At 41.8% G+C, this 25,506-nt stretch overlaps 1 protein-coding gene across 3 annotated transcripts in view; it reads right to left on the bottom strand.

Moving 5' to 3' along the window:
- spopla (speckle type BTB/POZ protein like a) overlaps positions 1–25,506 on the bottom strand; it is a 216,233-nt gene that overhangs the window by 76,917 nt on the left and 113,810 nt on the right. For all 3 annotated transcript variants that reach the window (XM_043694074.2, XM_043694078.2, XM_043694076.2), the window contains one exon: positions 20,065–20,191. The gene's annotated coding sequence lies outside the window, so the exon portion shown is untranslated. The remainder of the gene's footprint in view (positions 1–20,064; positions 20,192–25,506) is intronic.

The raw sequence follows: 25,506 nt of genomic DNA, 5'->3' as shown, positions 1-25,506 counted from the left end.
CTCTGGAGTTCTCTGCCACACACTGACCTCAGAGGTTCACATGAACAAAATTGATATTTGTGGGCATGTTGCAGATAAGTGGGAAGTATTTCAATAGGTTTCTGATTTGTACTTCACATGGTGGACAGACTTTGAGAGAGAGTCAGGAAGTGAGCTATTCATTGTAGAATTCTTAGCTTCTGATCTAACACCTAGGATGTTGATAATGGAGTATTCATTAATGACAATGTCATTTAGTGTCAATGCCTGGCATTTATCAAACTGCTAAGTGGCAAGTAATATTCATACAAAAGCCTGAACATTTCTCAGGTATTGCTGTATTTGGAAACAGACTGCTTTATTATCTGCAGAGTTGTGAATGGTGGTCAATACTACAATTACCAGTGAATATTCCCACACCGGATCTTATATTTGAGAAGGTCGATGATGAAGCTGCTCAAGAGGATTGGGTTAAGGATACTAATCTGAAAGATCTACATGGGCTCTGGTGATGCAGTGGTGGTGTCCTTCCCTCTGTACCAGGAGGCCTGGATTCAAACAGCACCTGCTTTAGAGGTGTGTGATATACTCAATGGGTGGATTAGAAAATATCTACCCTGACAGATCCTGCAATGATGTTCTGCAGCAAAGATGGCTGACCTCCAACAACCACAATCATCTTCCTTCATAGGAGCAAGGACTCCAATCAGTGAAGAATTCTCCTCATTTCCCATTTAATCTAATTTTGTTGTTGCTCCTTGATCATACTCTATCAATCAAATGTGCCCCAATGTCAAGGGCAGTGACTGTCACCACCCTTCTGGAGTTCAGCTGTTTTGACTATGTTTGAACCAAGATTGTAATGAGGTCAGGAGCTAGGTGTCCCTGGCAGAACCCAAACAGAGTATCAAGGAGTACATTATTGCAAAGCAGGTACTGCTTGATAGTACAATCAATGACTCCTTCTATCACTTTAGTGATGATCGACAGTAAACTGATGGGTGTGGTAACTGGCCAGTTTGAATCTATTCCGCATTTAAAAAATGACCTAAATAATACAGTTGGGAAATTGCTGCTGCAGCAACATGGACAAGAATTGCACTTCAGGACGATGCACGAGTTCACTAAACTAAACGAAACACACTAAATGCACATAAACTAGGCTAACATACAGAGTCGTTAATAGTGTGTAGTGTAGGCTGCACCATTAGACTACTGGAGATACTGTTTTCCAGGTGAGATATTAAGCAAAGCTCTGTGTGCCCTCTCAATTGGTTAGAAAATGCTCCCAAGATATTGTTCGAAAGATAACTTCTGGCTAATCCCATCACTACTCTGCTCATTATCGCATTCCCACTGCGGGACCTTGCTGTGCTCAAACTGACTGATGCATCACCTACATTATACACTAACTATGCAGGCAAAGAAGAAAAACAATAAATGCTTAACCAGCTGAAAAGTGTTAGGACATCTTCAGGTGATGAAAAGTAAATACCAGTCTTTGTTAATTAACTTTGCTTCCAATAGAAATGATGTATATTACATCTACCTGATTCAATTGTCCCGGTTCAAAACGAACAACCAACAACTCGATTTTTGCCTTTTTGTAAACAAGACATATTTGGTCGAAGTTGTTCATCTTGCAATCATCAAGACGGATGCAAGAATCCCAAGGAAAGAGCACAACATTTTGTGATGTACGAAAAGAGAGTGCTTATTGATTGTCAGGTTGACTGATTGGTAGAGGTATTGCTATGGTGAATGCACCAATTCGATGATAACTGACAGTTTTTATGTCATATTGCAAACCTGACTACCGCTCTTAAATTGGTTGCCAGTTTAGCAGACTCAGGATTCTTTGGTAAACGTTCAATCGCGGAATCACATCTAATGTTGGATACTGTGCAAAACACAATATTTTGCACACAGTATGGCATGGTTATGCATACGGGAAGCTAAATATATTAATACACAGAGCTGTTTTTCTTGTGGACAGAAAGAATGTGTGCACACACTGTGTCTGAATCAACTTAATAAAATAGGCAATAGCCATTCTCTGGTTCACTCCTGCAATGCCCTGACCTTTCAGGGGCAACCTACCTGGTTTAAATTTAACAAAATTTGGTAGTTGACAGTCAGTAATAAACTAACTGGTGCATTCTCCATGACAATGCCCCCTCCAATCAGAGTTCACTGAAAACAAAAAAAAATGCTGGAAATCACAGCAGGTCAGGCAGCACCTGTAGAGAGAGAGTCAAGATGACTCTTCATCAGAGCTGAAGTGAAGCGTGAAGGAGGCAACATTTATGTAATGGTGGGTCGCTGATAGTGCAGAATAAGTGATCGAAATGTGAGAATGACAGAACGTTGGTGTGTCTAACTGACACACTACAACAAACAGATGGTTCCACTTGAGTGAGGGGGTGGGGCAAGAAGAAAGAGGGAGAGGAAGGACATGGTGACAGGCAATGCAACAAGTAAAGCTAAAAGGCAAAAAATGGGAGTGAGTTCACACTCTGAAGGTGTTGAACTCAATATTAAGTCCAAAGGTTGTAAAATGCCTAGTATGAAGATGAGATATTGTTCATCCAGTTTGCGCTCTAATTCGATACAATATGCTGAAGACAGGCAAATGGGCATGCAAGCAGGATGCTGTGTTAAAGTGAATGACTATGGGAAGGTTGGGGGCCATGCTTGCACATGCAAGTGTTCTGCAAAGTGGTCACCCAGTCTTTGTTTTGTATGGTATAAAATGTTGTTTCACTTTACAGTGGTATTCTTGCAAATATCCTCTGATGAATGACAGATGAAGTTTCAAAACACCTTTCTAGTAATACTTAAGTTTTGAACTACCAAATGACTGACCGTTTATTTTACATTAATTTTCCACTATTCCCCTACTCATGAAGTTCCCAGCATCACAGCTAATTTGATAAACCCACATGATGTGGAGAAACAACTGAGCAGAACTGGATACAGCAACAGCCTGATAACATCTCAGCTGCAATGAATACTCTCGCGCCAGAACGAGCTGCTTTCACTCAAGGTGTTTTAGTTCATACATAACGTCGGCGTCCACCTGACAAATTTGTCGAGGTAGATCCTAACCACAAATAGCAGGCAAGTTCTAATTCAACCTGTTACTGTCCCATCAGTCTACTCTCAACCATTAGAAAAAGTGTTGTCGACAGTACTATCAAGCAGCACTCACTCATCAATAAACCGCCCAGTTTGGATTCTGCTAGGACAATTTTGCTCCAGGTCTTATTACAGCATTAATCTGAAAATGGACGACAAAATGGAAAAGAACCAAATTCCAGATGTGAAGAGAAATTGACTATCTTTGACATCACACCAGCATTCCATTCAGTGGGATAATAAGGAACCATAGCAAAACATAAAATTAATGCAATCAGTTGTAAAGCCCTACATTAGTTGGATGTCTTATGGAGCTCCAAAGAAAATCACTGTGGTTGTTAATGACCAAGTCATCTCAGCTCCAGTATATCATTGCAAACATTTCTCAGTATAGACATGTCTTAATCAACCTGTTCAGAAAAATGATTACACACCTCCAGAGCAGGTGGGACTTAAACCTGGGCCTCCGGGCCACTGCACTACACGGGTAAATATTTTCATTCAACATTCAACACAATTATCATAGCTGAACCCCCCATTTGATCACCAATAACCAAAAAAAGAAACAGAAACAACCACATAATTACTGTGGTTTCAACAGTATTGGTAAGAGCAACCACCACACAGTCCTTGTGGAGACAAAGTTCCACCTTCACATTGAGAATAGCCTCCAACGTGGTGTGTGACACCATCACTGTGCAAAATGGGACAGATGTAGAACAGATCTAGCAACTCAAGACTGGGCATCCATGAGGTGCTGTGGGCTATCAATAGAAGTAGAATTGTACGCCAGCATAATCTGTAACCTCATGGCCTGGCATTTCCCCAATTTAACCATTACCATTAAGCCTGGAGATCAACGCTGATTCAATGAAGAGTGCAGGAGGGCATGCCAGGAGCAGCATCAAGCATATCACAAGATAAGATGTCAACTTGATGAAGCCACCAAACAGGACTACTTGCATGCCAAACAGTATAAGCAGCAAGTGATAGACAAAGCTGAGCAACGGATGAGACCTAAACTCTGTAGTCCTACCACATCCAGTCGGGAATGGGAGTGGGTGATTAAACAACTCACTGGAGGAAGAGACTTCGTATATATATATCCCCATTGTCAATGATGGAAGAGCCCAATACATCAGCGCAAGACATAAGGCTGAAGCTTTCGCAGCAATCTTCAACCAGAAGTGTCAAGTGGATGATCCATCTTGGTTTCCTTTTGTGGACCCCAACATTACAGGTACCAGAATTCAGCCAATTTGATTCACTCCACCTGATATCAAGAAACAGCTGGAGACACTGGATACTGCAAAGGCTACAGGCCCTGAAAACATTCCAGCAACAGTACTGAAGACTTGTGTTTCAAAACCTGCTGCTCCCCTAGCCCGGCTGTTCCAGTATAATTAGAACACTGCCATCTACCCGACAAGGTGTAAAATTGCACAACTATTCCCTGTACACAAAAAGCAAAATAAATCCAATCCAGCCAATCACCTCCGTATCCGTTAATTCTTGATCATCAGGAAAGTGATGGAAGGTGTCATCAACTATGCTACCAAGCAGCACTTGCTCAGCAATGCCCAGTCTGGGTTTTGCCAGGGCCACTCAGCTCCTGACCTCATTACAGCCTTGGTTCAAACATAGACAAAAGAGCTGAATTCCAGAGATGAGGTGAGAGTGACAGCCTTGACATCAAGGCTGCATTTGACTGAGTGTGGCATCAAGGAGCCCTGGCACAACTGCAATCAATACGTATTGGAGGGGCAAAGTCTCTGGTGGTTGGAGTCCTACTTGGTACATAGGAAGATGTTGTGGTTGTTAGAGGCTAGCCACCTGAGCTCCAGGACATCTCTGCAGCAGTTCCTCAGGGTGGTATTCGATGCCCAACCATCTTCAGCTGCTTTGTCAATGATCTTCCCTTCATCATATGGTCAGAAGTGAGGACGTCTGCTGATAATTGCACAATATCCAATTCACAATTCCTCAGATACTGAAGCAGTCCATGTCTGGACAACATCCAGGCTTGGACTGACAAGCGGACAGCAACATTCGCATCACACAAATGACAGGTTGTAACAATCACCAATAAGAGACAAGCTCTCCACCGCCCCATGACATTCAATGGAAGCTGGGAATTTTGCACTCAATATCTCTCCTCCTGTCTCCCCAAAGCCTATAGCTAAGTCAGGAGTGTGATAGAATACTCTTCCACTTCACTAGTGAAGCACAACTCCAACGGCATTCAAGTAGGTCAACACCATCCAAGACAAAGACGACAGCTTGAATGGCACCTATATACCACGCCCTCAATCACTGGCATGCAGTGGCACCAGTTCTCAAAATCTACAAGATGGATCACAGTAATTCATCAAAGCTCTATCAACAGTACTTTCCAGATTTGTGACCTCTGTCACCTAGAACAAGGGCAATAAAATAGAATCATAGAATTGCTACAGTGTGGAAACAGGCCATTCAGCCCAACAAGACCACACCAATCCGCCAATGTGTAACTCACCCAGACCCATTCCTTATACTTAGCCCTGAATGATGCACCTAACCTACAAATCCCTGAACGCAATTTAGCACGGCCAATTCACCTAACCTGCACATCTTTGGACTGTGGGAGGGAATCGGAGCACCCAGAGAGAAGGTGCAAACTACACACAAAGAAGCCCAAGGCTGGAATTGAACCAGGCCCGTGGGGCAGTGAGGCAGCAGTGCTAACCACTGAGCCACCATGCCGCCCCAGTGCATATTGAGAATGCAACCACCTGCAGGTTTTTTTTAGATTAGATTACTTACAGTGTGGAAACAGGCCCTTCGGCCCAACAAGTCCACATCGCCCCGCCGAAGTGCAACCCACCCAGACCCCTACATTTACCCCTTACCTAACACTACGGGCAATTTAGCTTGGCCAATTCACCTGACCTGCACATCTTTGGACTGTGGGAGGAAACCGGAGCACCCGGAGGAAACCCACGCAGACACGGGGAGAATGCGCAAATTCCACACAGTCAGTCGCCTGAGGCGGGAATTGAACCCGGGTCTCTGGCGCTGTGAGGCAGCAGTGCTAACCACTGTGCCACCGTTTTGCTCCAAGTCACTCACCATTCTGACTCAGAACTGCATTCCTTCAGTGTCTCTGGACCAAATTCCTGGAATTCCTTCCCAGCAGTACTATGGGATGACCAACAGCACAAGGACAGTAGCTGTTTAAGAAGTAGCACATTATAATTTTTTTATGGGCAATAAATACCCACATCTCAAGAACGAATGCAAAAAAAAAACTCTCCTCGTACCATTTTCAAACCTTTGGCTGAAAATGCAAGGTGCTACCTCTGACCAGTCCTCTAACAGTTTTGGTTGATGATCAGATATTTTGAAGTAATCAATTCGACATGCACTTTTTGGCTGTTTCTTCGACTGCTCAGCATTTCCCCAGATGGCACAGACAAGCTTTGAAACTTATACAGTGAACTGCCAGTTAATGAGCTAGGTTAAAAATGATACTGCCAACAGAATTTATGGAAAAATAAACAGATAAGATTAATATGATGACCAATCAGCATTAAATCTCCTGACATGGTGAACAAGGTTTTAGAATGCATGATCCATTTCTGTAACCATCCATTCGTAATCAACTCAACAAAAAAAAACTGAACAATGCCAATCACATAAGATATAGGAGCAGAATTAGACCATCTGGCCCACTGAGTCTGCTCTGCCATTCAATCATGAGTGAGATGTTTCTCAATCCTTTTCTCCGGCCTTCTGTCCGTAATCCTCGATTTCCTTACCAATCAAGAGCTTGTTGATCTCTGTCTTAAATATACTCAATGACTTTACATCCAGAGCCTTCTGCAGCAATGAATTCCACAGAATCACCATCGTCTGGCAGATGAACATCCTCTTCAGCTCAGTTCTAAAGGGTTGTCCCTTCACTCTGAGACTGTGTCCTCAGATTCTAGTCTATCTAGGGGAAGCATCTTCTCCAAGTTCACTCTAGCCAGGCCTCTCAGTATTCTGTATGTTTCAATCAGATTCCCCCTCATCCTTCTAAATCCAACTGAGTACAGGCCCAGAGTCCTCAACCACTCCTCAAATGACAAGCCCTACATTCCCAGGATCATACCTGTAAACCTCCTCCTGACCATCTCCAACGTCAGCACAACCTTCATTACAAAAGGGGTCCAAAACTGCTCACAATATTCAAATACGGCCTGACCACAGCCTTTTACAGCCTCGGTACATTTCTGCTCGTATTCTAGTATTCCTAAAATGTATGCTAAGATTGCATTGGCCTTCCTATCTGCCAAGTGAACCTGCATGTTAATCGTAAGAGAATCCTGAATCAGGACTCCAAAGTTCTTTGTTCTTCAGATTTCGGAAGCCTTTCCCACTTCATAAAATAGTTCACACATCTTTTCTTCATATCAAAGTGCATAACATCACACTTTCGCACATTGTATCCCATCTGCCAAGTCCTTCTACAATCTCCCCACTTTCTTAACACTACCTGACCTCTACCTACCTTTATGTCATCTGTAAATTTAGCAACACTGCCCTCAGTTCCTTTGTCCAGATCGTTAATGTATAATGTAAACTTTCATGGTCCCAAGAAGGGCTTCTGCAGAACTCCACTAGTCACCAGCTGCCATTCTGAAAAAGACCTCTTTATCCTGACTCTCTGTCTTCTGCCAGTACCTTGCCCCTAACATCATGGGTTCTTATCTTATTCAGCAGCCTCCAGCATGACACCTTGTCAAAGGCCTTCTAGAAATCCAAACAGATCACAGGTCTCATATTTCTTATCAACATACTAGCCCTTAGTGATATCATCTGAAGACATGGCCTTTTTTTTGTATATACGAATGACACCCAGCCCAACACACCACTGCTCCCCAGTTGCTAGTAGTTTATTTGACTTCCAGAATTCAGGGAGTATAAATTTCCTACAAATAAATACTGGGAAGATTGAAGCCTTTGTTTTTGATCACCACTTCAAACAACCTTAACAGTAGCACAGAACTGTTATTCACAGGAGGCCATTCAGCCCATCATGCTTGTACTGGCTTTTCAAATGGCTATCATTATTTAGTGCCTATCTTCTGCCTTGGCCCCATATCCTTGCACACTATTTCTATCAAAACAATTATACAAAACCCTGTTAAAATGCCTCAATTGAACTATCATATTTCTGGGCAGTGCACGCCATAGCCTAACTACTTGCTGAGTCAACATGCTTTTTCTCATAACACTTTAAATCTATGCCCTTTTGCTCCAGTTCCATTTATGAATGGAATTACTTATTAACAACTGACTCCATCCTTCTTCCAACAACTGTCTGAGATTAAGTCAATCTGTTTGCAATATCGATGACACACTTAATCTAGATATGAATGTGTGATCTTAAATTCATGTCCAAACTCTGCCTATTTCTACTTCTGTAACATGACTCAACTTCACTCCATCTCAGGATATCCAAAACTTTGCTGCCCTGTGTCATAATTCAATGTAAATCTCATTCCCCTTGTAATTCTTGACTTGCTGAGTGACACTGGTTTCTGATCAAGCAACACCTTGATTTTAAAAACCTTTAGGATTTCTGCATTCACCCAATTCTGGCCACATATAAAAACTTCATTTTACTCTCTCAACGTCTGGTGGCTGTGCCTTCAGCTGCCGAGGCTATAAGCTTTTGAAATCATTGACTATACTACTATCTCTTTACCTCACTTTCCCCCTTATATAAGCAAACTTCTTGCAACCTATTTCTCCGATCAAGTTTTTGTATACTGGACCTAAATTCACCTTATATGACATGGTGTCACTTTTTTTTCTCCACCACAATACTTGTGAACTTGGGGTCAATGTGTTATCTTAAAGACTACATATTTATCTATGAAGTATGCCAAGTCATGAAACCCAACAGAAAAATTTATATCATCATCCTTGTTTTGAGGGACTGACAACAGATTGTACTATAGACACCGCCAACAGTCAGGGGGAAATTGAGAAACAAATTTCTCAGAATAATAGGGTAGTTATGGTTGGGGATTTTAAGTTTCCAAACATAGGCTCGGACTGCCATAATGTTAAGGGCTTGAATGGAGAGGAATTTATTAAATGTGTATAAGAAAATATTCTGATTCAGTATGTGCATGTACCAACTAGAGAAGGTGCAAAACTTGAACTACTCTTGGGAAATAACTCAGGACAGGTGACTGAGGCATCAGTGGGGGAGCACTTTGGGGCCAGTGATCATAGTTCTATTAGTTTTAAAAAAGTGATGGAAGAGGATCTAAAAGTTAAAGTTCTAAATTAGAGGAAGGCCAATTTTGACAGTATTACGCAACAACTTTGAAAAGTTGATTTGGGGCAGATGTTCACAGGTAAAGGGATGGCTGTAAAATGGGAAGCCTTCAAAAATGAGATAACGAGAGTCCAGAGACAGCACGCTCCCGTTGGGATGAAGGGTGAGGCTGGTTGATATAGGGAATGCGGGATGACTGGACAAATTGAGGCTTTGGTCAAGAAAAAGAAGGAAACATACGTCAAGTATAGACAGCAGGGATCGAGTGAATCTCAAGAGGAGTATAAAAGCAGTACAGTACACTTAAGAGGGAATCAGAATGGCGAAAAGGGGAGGATAATATAGCTTTGGCAAATAGTGTTAAGGAGAATCCAAAAGGATTCTGCAAATACATAAAGGACAAAAGAATAACTAGAGAGAATAGGGCCTCTTAAAGATCAACAAGGCTACCAATATGTGGAATTGCTGAAGATGGGGAGATAGTAAATGAGAATGTTGCATCAGTGTTTACTGTGGAGGAGGATAGGGAAGATAGAGAACGTGGGGAAATAAATAGCGACATCTTGAAAAATGTCTGTATTACAGAGGAGGTGGTGCTTGATGTCTTAACAGGCATAAAGGTGGATAAATTTCCTGGACCTTATCAGGTGTACTCTAGGCTCTGTGGGAAGCTAGGGAAGTGATTGCTCAGATATTTGTACCTTAGAGACCACAGGTGAGGTGCTGGAAGACTGGAGGTCAGCTAACATGGTGATACTATTTAAGAATGGTAGTAAGGAAAAGCCAGGGAAGTATAGACCAGTCAGCCTGACGTCACTGGTGGGCAAGGTATTGAAGGGAATCCTGAGGGACAGGATTTACATTTACTTGGAAAGACAAAGATTGATTAGGAACAGTCAACATTGCTTTTGTGCGTGGAAAATCTTGTCTCACTAACTTGATTGAATTTTTTGAAGTAAGGAAGAGGATTGATGACAGCAGAGTGGTGGACATGATCTAAGTGGACTTCAGTAAGGCATTCGATAAGGTTCTTCATGGTAGACCGGTTAGCAAGGTTAGATCACATGGAACCAGGAAGAGCTAGCTATTTCAATACAGAACTGGCTTGAAGGTAGTACACAGAGGATAGTGGTAGAGGGCTGCTTTTCAGACTGGAGGCCTGTGACCAGCCATGTGTCTACTGATTTTCATCATGTATATAAATGATTTGTATTTAAACACAGAAGGTATGGTTTGTAAGTTTGCAGAAGACACCAAAATTGGTGATGTAATGGACAGGCAAGAAGGTTACCTCAGAGTACAAAGGGAGCTTGATTAGATGGTCCAATGGACTAGCAAGTGGCAGATGGAGTTTAATTTAAGTGTGAGGTGCTGCCTTTTGGAAAGGCAAATTAGGGCAGGACTACACGTTTAACAGTAAGGTCCGAGGGAGTGTTGCTGAACAAAGAGACCTTGGTTCATAGCTCCTTGAAAGTGGAGTCCCAGGTAGATGGGATATAACGAAGAAGGCATTTGGTATGCAAGGTCACAACATCAAGTATAGGAGTTGGGAGGTCATGTTGCAGCTGTACGGTATATTGGTCAGGCCACTTTTGGAATACTGTATGCAATTCTGGTCTCCCTGCTATAGAAAGGATGTTGTGACACTTGAAATGGTTCAGAAAAGATTTACAAGGAAGTTGCCAGGGCTGGAAGGGTTGAGTTGCAGGGAGATGTTGAAAGGGCTAGGGCTGTTTTCTCTGGAGCTTTCCAGGCTGAGAAGTAACCTCATAAAAGGTTTATAAAATCATGAGTCGCATGGTTAGGGTAAATAAACAAGGTCTTATTCCTGGGATGGGGAGAGTCCAAAACTAGAGCGCACAGGGTTAAGTTGAGAGGAAAAAGATGTTAAAGGGACCTAAAGGGCAACTTTTTCACACAGAGGGTGGTCTGCATATGCAATGAGCTGCCAGAGAAAGTGATGGAAGCTGGTAGAATTACAACATTTAAACGGCAGCTGGATGGGTATATGAATAGGAAGGGTTGAGAGGGACAGGGGCCAAATGCTGGCAAATGGGACTAGGTTTATTTCAGTTATCTGGTCAGCAGGGATGAATTGGACCAAACGGCCTATTTCCATGCTGTAGATCTCTAGGACTCTCTGTACGTTGTTTTTTATAAATCTAGAATATAGGTTATAGTCAGGAATTGCATAGAGTCATAGAGACGTACAGCATGGTAACAGACCCTTCGGTCGAACCCGTCCATGCCGACCAGATATCCCAACCCAATCTAGTCCCACCTGCCAGCACCCGGCCCATATCCCTCCAAACCCTTCCTATTCATATACCCATCCAAATGCCTCTTAAATGTTGCAATTGTACCAGCCTCCACCATATCCTCTGGCAGCTCATTCCATACACTTACCACCCTCTGTGTGAAAAAGTTGCCCCTTAGGTCTCTTTTATACCTTTCCCCTCTCACCCTAAACCTATGCCCTCTAGTTCTGGACACCCCGACCCAAGGGAAAAGACTTTGCCTATTTATCCTATCTATGCCTGTCATAATTTTGTAGACCTCTATAAGGTCACCCCTCAGCCTCCGACACTCCAGGTAAAACAGCCCCAGCCTGTTCAGCCTCTCCCTGTAGCTCAAATCCACAAACGCTGGCAACATCCTTGTAAATCTTTTCTGAACCCTTTCAAGTTTCACACCATCTTTACGATAGGAAGGAGACCAGAATTGCACACAATATTCCAACAGTGGCCTAACCAATGTCCTGTACAGCAGCATGACCTCCCAACTGCTGTATTCAATACTCTGACCAATAAAGGAAAGCATACCAAACGCCGCTTCACTATCCTATCTACCTGCGACTCCATCTTCAAGGAGCTATGAACCTGCACTCCAAGGTCTCTTTGTTCAGCAACACTCCCTAGGGTCCTTACCATTAAGTGTATAAGTCCTGCTAAGATTTGCTTTCCCAAAATGCAGCACCTCGCATTTATCTGAATTAAACTCCATCTGCCACTTCTCAGCTCAATGGCCCATCTGATCAAGATCCTGTTGTAACCTGAGGTCACCCTCTTCGCTGTGCACTACATCACCAATTTTGATAGCATCTGCAAACTTACTAACTGTACTTCTTAAACTCTCATCCAAATCATTTATGTAAATGACAAAAAGTAGAGGACCAAGCACCAATCCTTGTGGCACTCCACTGGTCACAGGCCTCCAGTCTGTAAAACAACCCTTCACGAACACCCTCTGAATTCTAGCTTTGAGCCAGTTCTGTATCCAAATGGCTAGTTCTCCCTGTATTCCGTGAGATCTAACCTTGCTAATCAGTCTCCCATGGGAACCTTGTCGAGCGCCTTACTGAAGTCCATATAGATCACATCTACTGCTCTGCCCTCATCAATCTTCTTTGTTACTTCTTCAAAAAACTCAACCAAGTTTGTGAGACATGATTTCCTACGCACAAAGCCATGTTGACTATCCCTAATCAGTCCTTGCCTTTCCAAATACATGTTCATCCTGTCCCTCATGATTCCCTCCAACAACTAGCCCACCACCGACGTCAGGCTCACTGGTCTGTAGTTCCCTTGCTTGTCCTTACCACCTTTCTTAAACAGTGGCACCACGTTAGCCGACCTCCAGTCTTCCGGCACCTCACCTGTGACTATCGATGATACAAATATCTCAGCAAGAGGATCAGCAATCACTTCTCTAGCTTCCCACAGAGTTCTCGGCTACACCTGATCAGGTCCTGGGGATTTATCCACCTTCACCAGTTTCATGACATCCAGCGCTTCCTCCTCTGTAATATGGACATTCTGCAAGATGTCACCATGTATTTCCTCACAGTCTATATCCTCCATATCCTTTTCCACAGTATATACTGATGCAAAATACTCATGGTATAAATTAAAATAAATGTAGTTTATTTAACTTGTGTCAGATGTCCATTTCGGCTTTTGCTGTTTACATTCTACTGGAATTCAAGGTTTGTCTCTAGCTGGGTATGAAGCAACATCTTTGCAGTGGAAGGAGAAATATTAATATGGTGCTGTCCATGACCATTATTGTGAATCTATTATATCTTAAAAGTTTGTGAGAAGATTTGTAGCTCGGGTGTTCGTTGTTGTGGTTCTGTTCGCCCAGCTGGGAATTTGTGTTGCAGACGTTTCATCCCCTGTCTTGGTGACATCCTCAGTGCTTGGAAGCCTCCCGTGAAGCGCTTTTGTGATGTTTCCTCCGGCATTTATAGTGGTTTGTCTCTGCCGCTTCCAGTTGTCAGTTCCAGCTGTCTGCTGCAGTGGCTGGTATATTGGGTCCAGGTCGATGTGTTTGTTGATGGAATCTGTGGATGAGTGCAATGCCTCTAGGAATTCCCTGGCTATTCTCTGTTTGGCTTGTCCTATAATATTAGTCTTATCCCAGTTGAACTCACGTTGCTTGTCATCCGCGTGTGTGGCTACTAAGGATAACTGGTATCGTGTCGTTTCATGGCTAGTTGGTGTTCACGGATACGGCTTGTTAGCTGTCTTCCTATTTGTCCTATGTCGTGTTTTGTGCAGTCCTTGCATGGGATTTTGTACACTACGTTGGTTTTGCTCATGCTGGGTATCGGGTCCTTTGTCCTGTTGAGTTGTCTGAGAGTGGCTGTTGGTTTGTGTGCTGTTATGAGTCCTAGTGGTCGTAGTAGTCTGGCTGTCAGTTCAGAAATGTTCTTGATGTATGGTAACGTGGCTAGTCCTTTGGCTTGTGGCATGTCCTCATTCCGTTGTCTTTCCCTTAGGCATCTGTTGATGAAATTGCGCGGGTATCCGTTTTTGGCGAATACATTGTAGAGGTGTTCTTCTTCCTCTTTTTGGAGTTCTGGTGTGCTGCAGTGTGTTGTGGCCCTTTTGAACAGTGTCATGATGCAACTTCTTTTGTATGTGTTGGGGTGGTTGCTTTTGTAGTCCAGGACTTGGTCTGTGTGTGTGGCTTTCCTGTATACCTTTGTGGTGAATTCTCCGTTCGGTGTTCTAGGAATGGGAGTTGGTTGTCCTTTTCTTCCTCTCTAGTGAATCGGATTCCTGCGAGTGTGATCCAGTGTGTTTTTTCTACTTCTGTGTTTTTAATGATTACAAAGGTGTCATCTACATATCTCACCCAGAGTTTGGGTTGAATTTGCGGTAAAACTGTTTGTTCAAATCTTTGCATTACCGCTTCTGCTATGAGTCCAGAGATGGGTGAGCCCATGGGTGTGCCGTTGATTTGTTCATATATTTGGTTGTTGAATGTGAAGTGTGTTGTGAGGCACAGGTCCAGTAGTTTCAGTATGCAGTCTTTGTTGATAGGTGCCCAGTCATGTTGTCTGTTCTGTATGTCCAGCAGGTTGGCTATTGTTTCTCTGGCTCGGGTTTTGTCAATAGAGGTGAACAGTGCCGTTACATTGAATAAGACCATAGTTTCTTCCTTACCTATGTGTATATTTCTGATGATGTCCAAGAATTCCTGTGTTGACTGTATAGAGTGTCTGGATCCGCTGATCAGGTGTTTCAGTTTATGTTGTAGTTCCTTAGCAAGTTTGTGTGACGGTGTCCGTGGTAGCGATACGATGAGTCTGAGTGGGATGTCTGGTTTGTGCACTTTAGGTAGTCCATAGAATCGGGGGGTGGCGTTGCTTTCAGGTTTCATTCTCTGTCGGTCAAACCTGGTTATCTGTCTTTTTTTTTGCAGGTTCCTCAGTGTGTTTATCCTATTGGTGAGCTGTGGGGTGGGGTCAAACTCTCTCCTTTGGTCGGTGTTGGTATCTTCAAGTAGTTGTTGTGGTTCACAGGAGGCTCCCAAGCACTGAGGACGTCACCTATGCAGGGAACGAAACGTCTGCAACACAAATTCCCAGCTCGGCGAACAGAACCACAACATCTATTAAATCTAGCATTCTAGTTTATATTTTACTACATTAATCACACAAGATTATCTTCTCTAAAAGATGGCTGCAGTGTGAACAAAATGCAATATTTTAAAATCGATTACTATTTCTATTTACTTCAGTTTACAGCTACACCGTCTTCAGACGGTTCCTTCACCAAATCAAAATGTGTCAAATCATCCATCAGAGGCTGCATGCACACTTATTGCCCATCACTTGCCATTGGGAACTTACAATATATATATATATACAGAGCTTTGCCACAAGCAGTGTTTATGTCACTTCAGGAATTGGAGATTGGTGCCTGGTGCCAATGCACTGCAGTGAAATAGATGACTACATGCTTCAATGCTGCCTTGTAGTGCTGTTAATAACTGTTGTCAGTAGAAAAGGAGACTGCTTGATGTTAACATCTGTTCTTGGAACAAAGGATTTTAGCAACTGAGTTAAGTTGCAGAAGCTGGGGGCCCTACTCAAGAAAAACAGATGATTGTGGGGGAGATATGATTGAAACGTGCAGAGTATTATTCTGTTCCCATTTGTTGATAGTATAAAATCTAAGGCTTTCAACAAAAGATGGAGTTTACGAGGAAAAACCTTTTATGTACAGTGAGGAAATATTTTTAATTTACTTGTGGGATATGGATGTTGCTGGCTGGTCAGTGTTTATTGCCAATCCCTAGTTGCTTTTCAGAAGGTGGTGGTGGTGAGCTACCTTTTTGAACTGCTGCAGTCCTTGTGCTGTAGCTGGACCCACAATGACCTTAGGGAGGGAATTCCAGGATTTTAACCCAGTGGCAGTGAAAGAACAGCAATATATTTCTAAGAGAGATGTTAAGTACCCTGAAGGGGAACTTGCGAGTGGTGGTGTTCCTTGTATCTGCTGCCCTTTTCCTTCAAGATGGAAGTGGTCGTGGGTTTGTAAGGTTCTTTGGGAAATTTCTGCAGTGCGTATTGTAAATAGTACACAATACTATTACTGACCATCAGTGGTGGAGGGAGTGGATGCTTGTCACATGGTGCCAATCAAGTAGGCTGCCTTGTCCTAGATGGCTGATAAGTGTTGTTGGAGATGGACTCATCCAAATAAGTGTGGAGTATTCCATCACACTCCTGACTTGCGCCTTGTAGATAGGAGGCAAGTTATTCACTATGACCCTCTGGCATACTGTTGTAGCTATTGCATTTTTATTATGAGCCCAGTTGAGTTTCTGGTCAATGGGAACACCATTGTTCATAACAGTGTGTTGATAGTGGGGCATTCACTGATGGAACACCATTGAATATTAAGGGATGCTTGGTTGACTGTTTTGATTGGTTTCCTGGGTGCTTTACAGATTTCAGGGGAGTGTGTTTTGAGTGTTGGCGCACTGCTGATTTTGAAGAAAGTGAAACACTGAGATGCAGCAACCTCTGATGTGTGAACTTCCCATTTCCTAAAGTTAGGTCAAATATGGCAGCATGGTAAGGGACATTTAGATATCCAGCAACAATATTGGCATAAATTGGCTAAATGGCCAACCATGCTGAAGCATCATAGGTAGACTGGTTACCATTAATTCCTAAATTTGAGCAAAATAAATAGTCGGAATATAAACATGCTTATGACTCTATTTTATCTGAGCAAAGAATCATTGTAAAAATTTGAAAAAATTAGAAATATGAAATGAGTTTTCAAGGGCCATAGTGACTTTTCAGCGTAATTATGAACCTACCATGTTGTTACAAAATGAGCTACATTCAACAACATGCATCTTCAAGGGTATTTACAGTAAAACAAGTTTTCTAAAAGGTCACCCTCTCATTACGGTAGCACAGTGCTTAGCACTGCCGCCTCACAGCGCCAGAGATCCGGGTTCAATTCCCGCCTCAGGCAATTGTCTGTGTGGAGTTTGCACATTTTCCCTGTGTCTGTGTGGGTTTCCTCCGGGTGCTCCGGTTTCCTCCCACAGTTCAAAAATATGCTGGTTCGGTGAACTGGCCATGCTATATTGCCCGTAGTGTTAGGTGAAGGGGTAAATCTAGGGGAATGGGTCTGGGTGGGTTGCTCTTCGGAGGGTCGGTGTGGACTTGTTGGGCCGAAGGGCCTGCTTCCACACTGTAGGTAATCTAATTAGTTCAATGATTGCTAAGTAATTGAAATCTGGAGGGAGATCAGTCATGTTCCCCATGGACAAATGTAAACTCACTGACAGCAACTTCAGGATTCCAGCATTTGCTGACTCCAACACTGGCTGCAGAAATCTATATCAATGGTGCTGAGGTGGAGATGGTCGAGAGCTTCAAGCTCTTTGGAGACTGTCTAGTCCATCACATTGATGCTATGGTCAAGAAAGCACACCAATGCATCAACTTCTTCAGATGGCCAAGGAAATTCAGCATGTCAACAAAGATTCATACCAATTTTTATAGACGCATCAAGTTAACAAGATTGGATCACATAGAATACTGGGAGAACTTGGACTCAACATTGGCTGGAAGGTGGGAGAAAGAGGGTGGTCGTGGAGGATTGCTTTTCGGACTGGAGGCCTACGACTAGCAGTGTGCCACAAGGATTGGTGCTGGATCACCTGCTTTTTCTCATTTATATAAATGATTTGGATGTGAATATAAGAGGTATGGCTAGTAAATTTGCAGATGACACCAAAATTAGAGGTGTGGTGGACAGCGAAGAAGGTTACCTCAAATTACAATGGGATCTTGATCAGATGGGCCAATGGGCTGAGAAGTGGCAGATGGAGTTTAATTCAGATAAATGTGAGGTGCTGCATTTTGGGAAAGCAAATCTTAGCAGGACTTATACACTTAATGGTAAGGTCTTTGGGAGTGTTGCTGAACAAAGAGACCTTGGCGTGCAGGTTCATAGCTCCTTGAAAGTGGAGTTGCAGATAGATAGGATAGTGAAGGTGGCATTGGTATGCTTCCCTTTATTGGTCAGAATATTGAGTACAGGAGTTGGGAGGTCATGTTGCAGCTGTACAGGACATTGGTTAGGCCACTGTTGGAATATTGCATGCAATTCTGGTTTCTTCCTAACTGAAGGATGTTGTGAAACTTGAAAGGGTTCAGAAAAGATTTAGAATGATGTTGCCAGGCTTGGAGGATTTAAGCTATTGGGAGAGGTTGAATAAGCTAGGGCTGTTTTCCCTGGAGAGTTGGAGGCCGAGGGATGACCTTATAGAGGTTATAAAATCATGAAGGATTTGTCCCCCAGTCTAGGGCAGTCCAAAGACAGAAGGCATAGATTTGAGATGAGGGGGGAAAAATTTAAAAGGAACTGGAGGAGAAACTTTTTCACTCAGAGAGTAGTGCATGTATGGAATGAGCTTGTGGTGGAGGCTGCTGCAATTACAACATTTAAAAGGCTTCTGAATGGGTACATGAATGGGAAGGGTTTAGGGTGATGTAGGCTGAATGCTGATATCACCTACCTTAAGAGACCAAGACACATAAATAGAAAGCGGGACATAACACCAGCGTTTTACCGGGGAGGCTCACTGATGATGTTACCGAGCACGGTGATGAAACATTTGAAAACAAACCTTCCAATTCAGCGAGCAAACTTCCAAACTCAACTCAACCTGAGCTATAAGTCTTCTTAAAAATCGCAAAGGTCTGTCTTCATACTGTACACCTTTATGACTCTTATCCAGATGCACCACAGCATAGCTTGTCTTGGCAACTGCTCATCCAAGACCGCAATACATTACAGAGAGTTGTAAATACAGCCCAGTCCGTCATGCTAGCCAGCCTTCCATCTATTGACTCAGTCTATACTTCCTACTGCCTTGGGAAAGCAGCCAACATAATCAAAGTTAAAATCACATAACACCAGGTTATAGTCCAACAGGCTTATTTGGAAGCACTAGCTTTCGGAGTGCTGCTCCTTCATCAGGTGGAAGGAACAGCGCTCCAAAAGCTACTGCTTCCAAATAAACCTGTTGGACTACAACCTGGTGTTGTGAGAGTTTTAACTTTGTACACCCCAGTCCAACACCGGCATCTCCAAATCACAACACAATCAAAGACCCCTCCTACCCGAGTTATACTCGGGAATGTTACGGCACAGTACAGGGCCTTTGGCCCTCGAAGCTGTGCCGACGTATGAAAATAATCTGATGCCCATCTAACCTACACCGTTCCATTATTATCCATATGTATATTCCAGTGCCCATTTAAACACCCTCTTTTTGATGCTCTTGTGTTGGGCAGAAGATACGAAAGTTTGAGAATACGTATCAACAGATTCAAAACAGCTTCTTCCCTGCTGTAATGAATGGACCTCTCACGTATTAAGCTTGATCTTTCGCTGCATCCTCTCTGCAGCTGAAACACTATATTCTATATTCTGTTCTGTTACCGTGGTGACTTGATTTGCATGGACAACACACAAAACAATGCTTTTCACTGCATCTCTGTACATGTGACAATGACAAATCAGATCAAATCAAACCAAACCAAATCGACAAGAGTAATAATGGCATACACTTGCATGATCATTTATACTGCAAAATTTGAGCTTTGATAGGGAAACCAGACTATGTGAAAACAAACACTGGTAAGAGGCTGATACTTTCAGCAACAAGTACAATAAAAAAGGGAGAACAACAAGGAAAATGACTTTTTTTTAAGAAAAAATTAAAGCAGAAAAGTGGAATCATGATGCTATCAGACCTCATACTTTTAAACTGCAAAACAAAATATGGATTTTCAAACCTGATGCACTCACCCTACTGGCAGCCCCTTCACGGTTGCCCCCTGTAGTCTGTGAATCCCAATTATCTGTGGAATGTTAACGTCACTCAGAAATATGAAGTATATTGGTTAGGATGGTGTCATTGCCGGAAACCTCACACCTAAAAAAAAATAACCTTTTTAGAAACATTCAGAAAATAATTTAAACATAAACTTACTAAAATTGTACACTGCATTGAGCGCTATTTTTGAATTCTAACCTGTTAGTGAATACCCAATCTATACAAATGATGCATTCAGAGCATAAAATAATAATTGGAACACAAGACTTCATATAATTAGTCAAAAAGTACACCGTATACAGCAACCAGAAATGTTTATTTTTAAAATCCTGAATATTCCTCTGTAACATAATTTAAGCATAATGATAGGTTATTCTAAAAACATTGTCTGATTCAACTAATGAGGATGGGTTAAGAGTATTTGTCTAATCCCACTCCAGAGACCTAATCATGGTCAGATGTGCAACACTGACGAAGTGCCATCCCATCGTTTGGATGACATACTGAAAGGGCGAAATGGACCATAAAGATCCTATTGGCACCACATGAAGGACTGCAAAACTTTTCCCCAACATCTTGGTCAACCTTTAAACTTCAACCTGTGCCAGTGAAACAGATTATTGTATCATTCGAACATTGTTCTTCATGAGATTTTGCAGTGCTCATTCTGTTTACCATAGTGACTACACTTCACAATGACTTAAGTGGCTCAAAGTACTCTGGAATATCCTGAAGAGAGAGAGAGAGAGAGAGAGGAGAGAGGAGAGAGATAGAGAGGGAGAGAGAGAGAGGGGGGCGAGAGAGAGAGAGAGGGAGAGAGGGGGAGGGGGAGAGAAAGAGAGAGGGGGAGGGGGGAGAGAGAGGGGGGGGGAGGGGGGGAGGGGGGGAGGGGGGGGGGGGGGGGGGGGAGAGGCTGCTGCAAGAATGGTATAGATGCCTGTATGCCATTGAGACAAAGAAACAGACATTGTTTTTTTAAATCTAAAAATATTTACTGTAATCACTTCAATCTATTTATGTGAAATATTCAAGTAGATCTTTTTTCGAACACAGCCTACTTTCATTAAACATGACAAGAGTACACAATGCTCAACTGCAAGCAGTTGAGAGCGTAAGTTCAACTTTCATGGGAGTTTCAAAAACCAAAACTGTTCACTGAAATGAATTAATATCAGGCTGTGTTATTACTTTTCCTTCTAGATGACAATATGAATCACTAAACCATTTGACAAGTTGACCACTGAAACAAAAAAAAAGAAAAAACTGCAGTCAAAGGAATCACAATCATAGGTTGATCAATTTGTCATGTATTTCAACTCCCACCCACAGTACGTACAACATTCCTAATGCAGCAGCTACCAACTCCTCAATCTCATATAAATTCCTACTGAAATTTAAAGACAGATGGTTAATAGAAAAACTTAGAGATAGAAATTTAGAATAACTGATTGAGATCCTGTAGTTATTGCAGGATGCCACAAGCACATTTATTTACATCTGCAAGTTTAAGGATCCTTTTTGCTTTTGAATGTTTGGAACAAGGTCACCATTGTTACCAAGCAATATTTTCAAATTCTTGTTTCTTCTTAGATCCCAATAGCCAAATAAAGCCAGACAAAATGTCCCTAAAAGGTCAACTCTGACACTTCAGCACAAGATCAACAGTCCACTGCAAACCTCCATGACAACAGTGCCTTGCCTTCACTTGATACCTTTCATCCCTATTAATGTTAAAAGCTTGTGCAAGGTTCAAAATCTCAAATGGAACGCTCTCCTTGGTTTCAAGGGAATTGGAACACAAAAGCGAAGAACTGATGTTTCAGCTCTCTTTAGTCGTAGGCACGCAGGAAATACTGGCCTTTGACTGTTTACTGTGTCAGTTTACCAGAATTAGAAGAGGATTTAAAGCTTTAAATTATGAGAATAATTTGCATAAACATAGTTTGCATTCTCTTGGGTTTTAAAAGTTGGGGAAAATCTAATGGAAATGCTTAAAATGATGAAAGGAATTTTATAAACTAAATCCAGAGAAACAAATTTCTCTGATTACAGGAGTCCAGTCCCAGGAGCTATTAATTTCAGGGGGAGATCAAGAAGCAAAATTTGCCAAACATTTGTGAAAATCTGGGCGTCTCTTTCCCCAAAAAGCTACGTTCATTGAATCTGTGAAGATGAAAATCTACAGTCATTATTAGGCAAGGACAATTAGGAAAATGAAACAAAGGCAAGTTCACATAGTTGAGGTACACATCTGCCACGATCCAAAATAATGACGGATGAGTCCACAGCAGCTGAATGGTCTCCACTTGTTTCTATACTCCACATGCCAACGGTGTGTTTCAACCTCCAGTCTATAAGTCAGCATTCTTTCTATAGATATCTATGTATCCCTATCAGCAGCTTTTTATACCACTTACATGATTACACCTGATCCTTTGGTAATGTAAATGTTACCTTCCAAGCAGTGTTTTTGATATCTTGCATCTATACTGATTTTTGACACTGTTCTACTAGGTCAACCTTCCTACCACAAAATCAAACTCTCCAATCCCAGTTCACCAAGGGTTTTTAAAATAGGAAATTTCCTTCTGAGTATAATCAGATTGTATCAACACAGTTATAGGACAACTAACATTTCCAGGAAATTTCATCTGAGGTGCTATTGTGTTTAACTTCACATTACAGCAAACATCAAATGCAACATAGACAAACAAATGAATTAAAACAACTCAATTAAATTTTTAAAAAGAACTGTAGTCACCTTTCCGCCTCTGCTGCTTATTCTTGAGGAGGCAATCCTGCTAAATTATCTGAAGATTCAGAAACGGTAATCAAAAGATATGGCAGATAGCTGTATCTTTTACTACTGATATCTCAGTGTCTATAATGACTCATCACTCTGCTAGAAAATGTGTATTATTTTCATGGTACATAATCTACAGGGATTGGCATCTCAATTGGATGGATGGTTTGCAATGCACACAATGATGACAATAGCATGGATTCAATTCTTGCATTGGCTGAGGTTACTATGATGGACCTGCCTTCTTAACCTCACTGCTTACCTGAGATGTGGTGACCCTCAGGTTAAAGTCACCACTAATCATCTCTCTCTTATGACAGAGTAGCTCTATGGTCCTCTGGGACAGTGGCAACTTTGCCTTTATATATCCTTTACTGAACCCTTAAGAACATCTCCTTTCATTACCAATCCTCCTCCATATGAGACTTTCTTACTCCATCTTCCTATTTCCAAACCCTCCATGCTCTTTGTTGAGCAAAACTCCACTCACTCCAAATCAACAATGCACTTTCTTTAACTTCTCTTGCTCTCCTAATCTTCAACACAGTTTCGCCAAGTTGTTTCGCCACATTCATCTCAACATTTCTCTGTCCCCTCCAATCCCCTCGTTAAATATAATCCTTTTCTTAACATCTGTTTCTCTCCTTTACTTTGTTTAATTATCACTCCTCTCTCTCTTGAAGTTGAAGTCAGTAGCTTCCTGTATCTCTAATACACTGCGCCTTACTTCTAAAATCAATTCCTCCTAGTGCTCTCCTAAATTTCCACATTTGCATTTTGAGAAGGACACGCTAGCCTATCATTCTTAGGGGTGGCAACAACAAAGATAATTTTACAATATATGCATTAAACACATCATTTATGCAGGAATTTTTTTTTGAAACTACTTCAGCTTTCAAACATTGTTTTTTCTTCCATTTCAAGATGTGTTGCATAAAGATAATCAGCTAACAGTAGTTTCATAGCACATTGTGTGACTGATTAGGTTTGCCCCAATGGGGCAGATCTCAATGCTACGCCTCACCAGCAGCTCCTCAGCCCATTCTTTCAGCATCCTAACATGGTAGGAGTTTATAGAGGCAACCACTCTCCTTGAAATTGCTTGGAGATGGCATAGTCAACCCTAAGCAATTTACTGGCTAGGAGGTGGCAGAATCAGAGAAGCCATGAACACTTTGTCCAGAGAAGAGCATTTCCAAGTTCGAGATGGACTTGTATGGCCTGGAGGAACATGGCACAACTAATCCAGACTACCAATGCTGGGAGACCATCATGTCTCCAGCCTGGTTGCTAAAGGGACAAAGGAATGCGTCAACCACACCCACAGGAACAACTGTTCCTCCGGAATTCTGCCACTGATTGGCGCAACCAAGCCTTGAAGAGTCAACAGGCCTGTAAGGAAGTTGATAAATGATGTCTCAAAGAATGTCATAGAGGAAAGTTGGTAAGAAAAGAAACATGAGCCACAAAGTAAGTGATTAGGAGGGATGACCCAAACTTGGTTTGGAAAAATGAATCTGACAAGTTCTTTTATAGGAGTAGAGACAGATGGCAGGAAAGGGATGTTAGGGAATAATACAGGTACATTGTAATAAACTACTTGGCTGCAAACTATCACAATGAACATTATGCACCTACAAAAAATAAAAACTGAAAGAACTGTGGATGCTGTAAATTAGAAACAAAAAACAGAAGTTGCTGGAAAGGTGCAGCACGTCTGGCAGCATCTGTGAAGAAAAATCAAAGAACTGAGGAAGGGTCACCAGACCCAAAACGTTAACTTTGATTTCTCTTCACATATGCTGCCAAAGCTGCTGAGCTTTTCCAGCAATTCGTTTTAGCTGTTGGTTAAAGTATGTGTAATTGGGATGAACAATTCAACCTTTAAACAACTCCTTAACAGCACTACTTAACCATTAATTTAAGTTGTTTATATGTATTATAATTCATATATTTTGAACAATGTGTGCGCATTAAAGAGGTTAAACATTAAACCAGTATCCTGATAGCAATACGCAGGCAGCTGGTAGATCTGGAAAAGAATACACAATAAATCAAAGAGCCTCTCGGTTTGAGCGCTCATTCTACATGAAATAATTCTGTGCTATTCTTGGGATCTCAATTCCTGTACATTCACACAGCGTATTTAGTTATCATAGAAAATTATTTGTTCTTTGCCCATTGTATAGTATACCCTGGTAGAAACATAAGAACACGCAAAGATAAAAGCTCAATTTAGAAGGCACAACACAGTCATTCCCAATTTAAACTATCAGTATTCATCAAAGTAGAAAAACAAATTCAGGATATAATACTATTTTCAGTAAAGATGATGTGGCATGCTTTAAAAATACAACACTCAATGTTTATGCAATAAGCATCACAGAAAGACTATCTGAAACTGAAGGATTACAATAATTTACCTGCCCTGAGATTGTTCTTGTTTATGACCAAAATAAATACTTAAGTTATTAATAAAGCAAACTTTCTCTGTAGTGTATTATCCAAAGATAGACTGCAACAAATGAAAAGCAGTAGAGTATTTTGGGAACCTCAGAAACAAACCTGCCTTCTCTTCTAGCTTCTGTAGATAGTTAACTGTTGTAACCTT

This window comes from Chiloscyllium plagiosum, unplaced genomic scaffold (assembly GCF_037043375.1).
Source record: "Chiloscyllium plagiosum isolate Xiang-an unplaced genomic scaffold, Cpla_swu_hap1 HiC_scaffold_7, whole genome shotgun sequence".
Classification (NCBI taxonomy): Eukaryota; Metazoa; Chordata; class Chondrichthyes; order Orectolobiformes; family Hemiscylliidae; genus Chiloscyllium; species Chiloscyllium plagiosum.
Note: the sequence above shows the minus strand (reverse complement) of the source record. Positions and strands in the feature narration are given on the sequence as shown.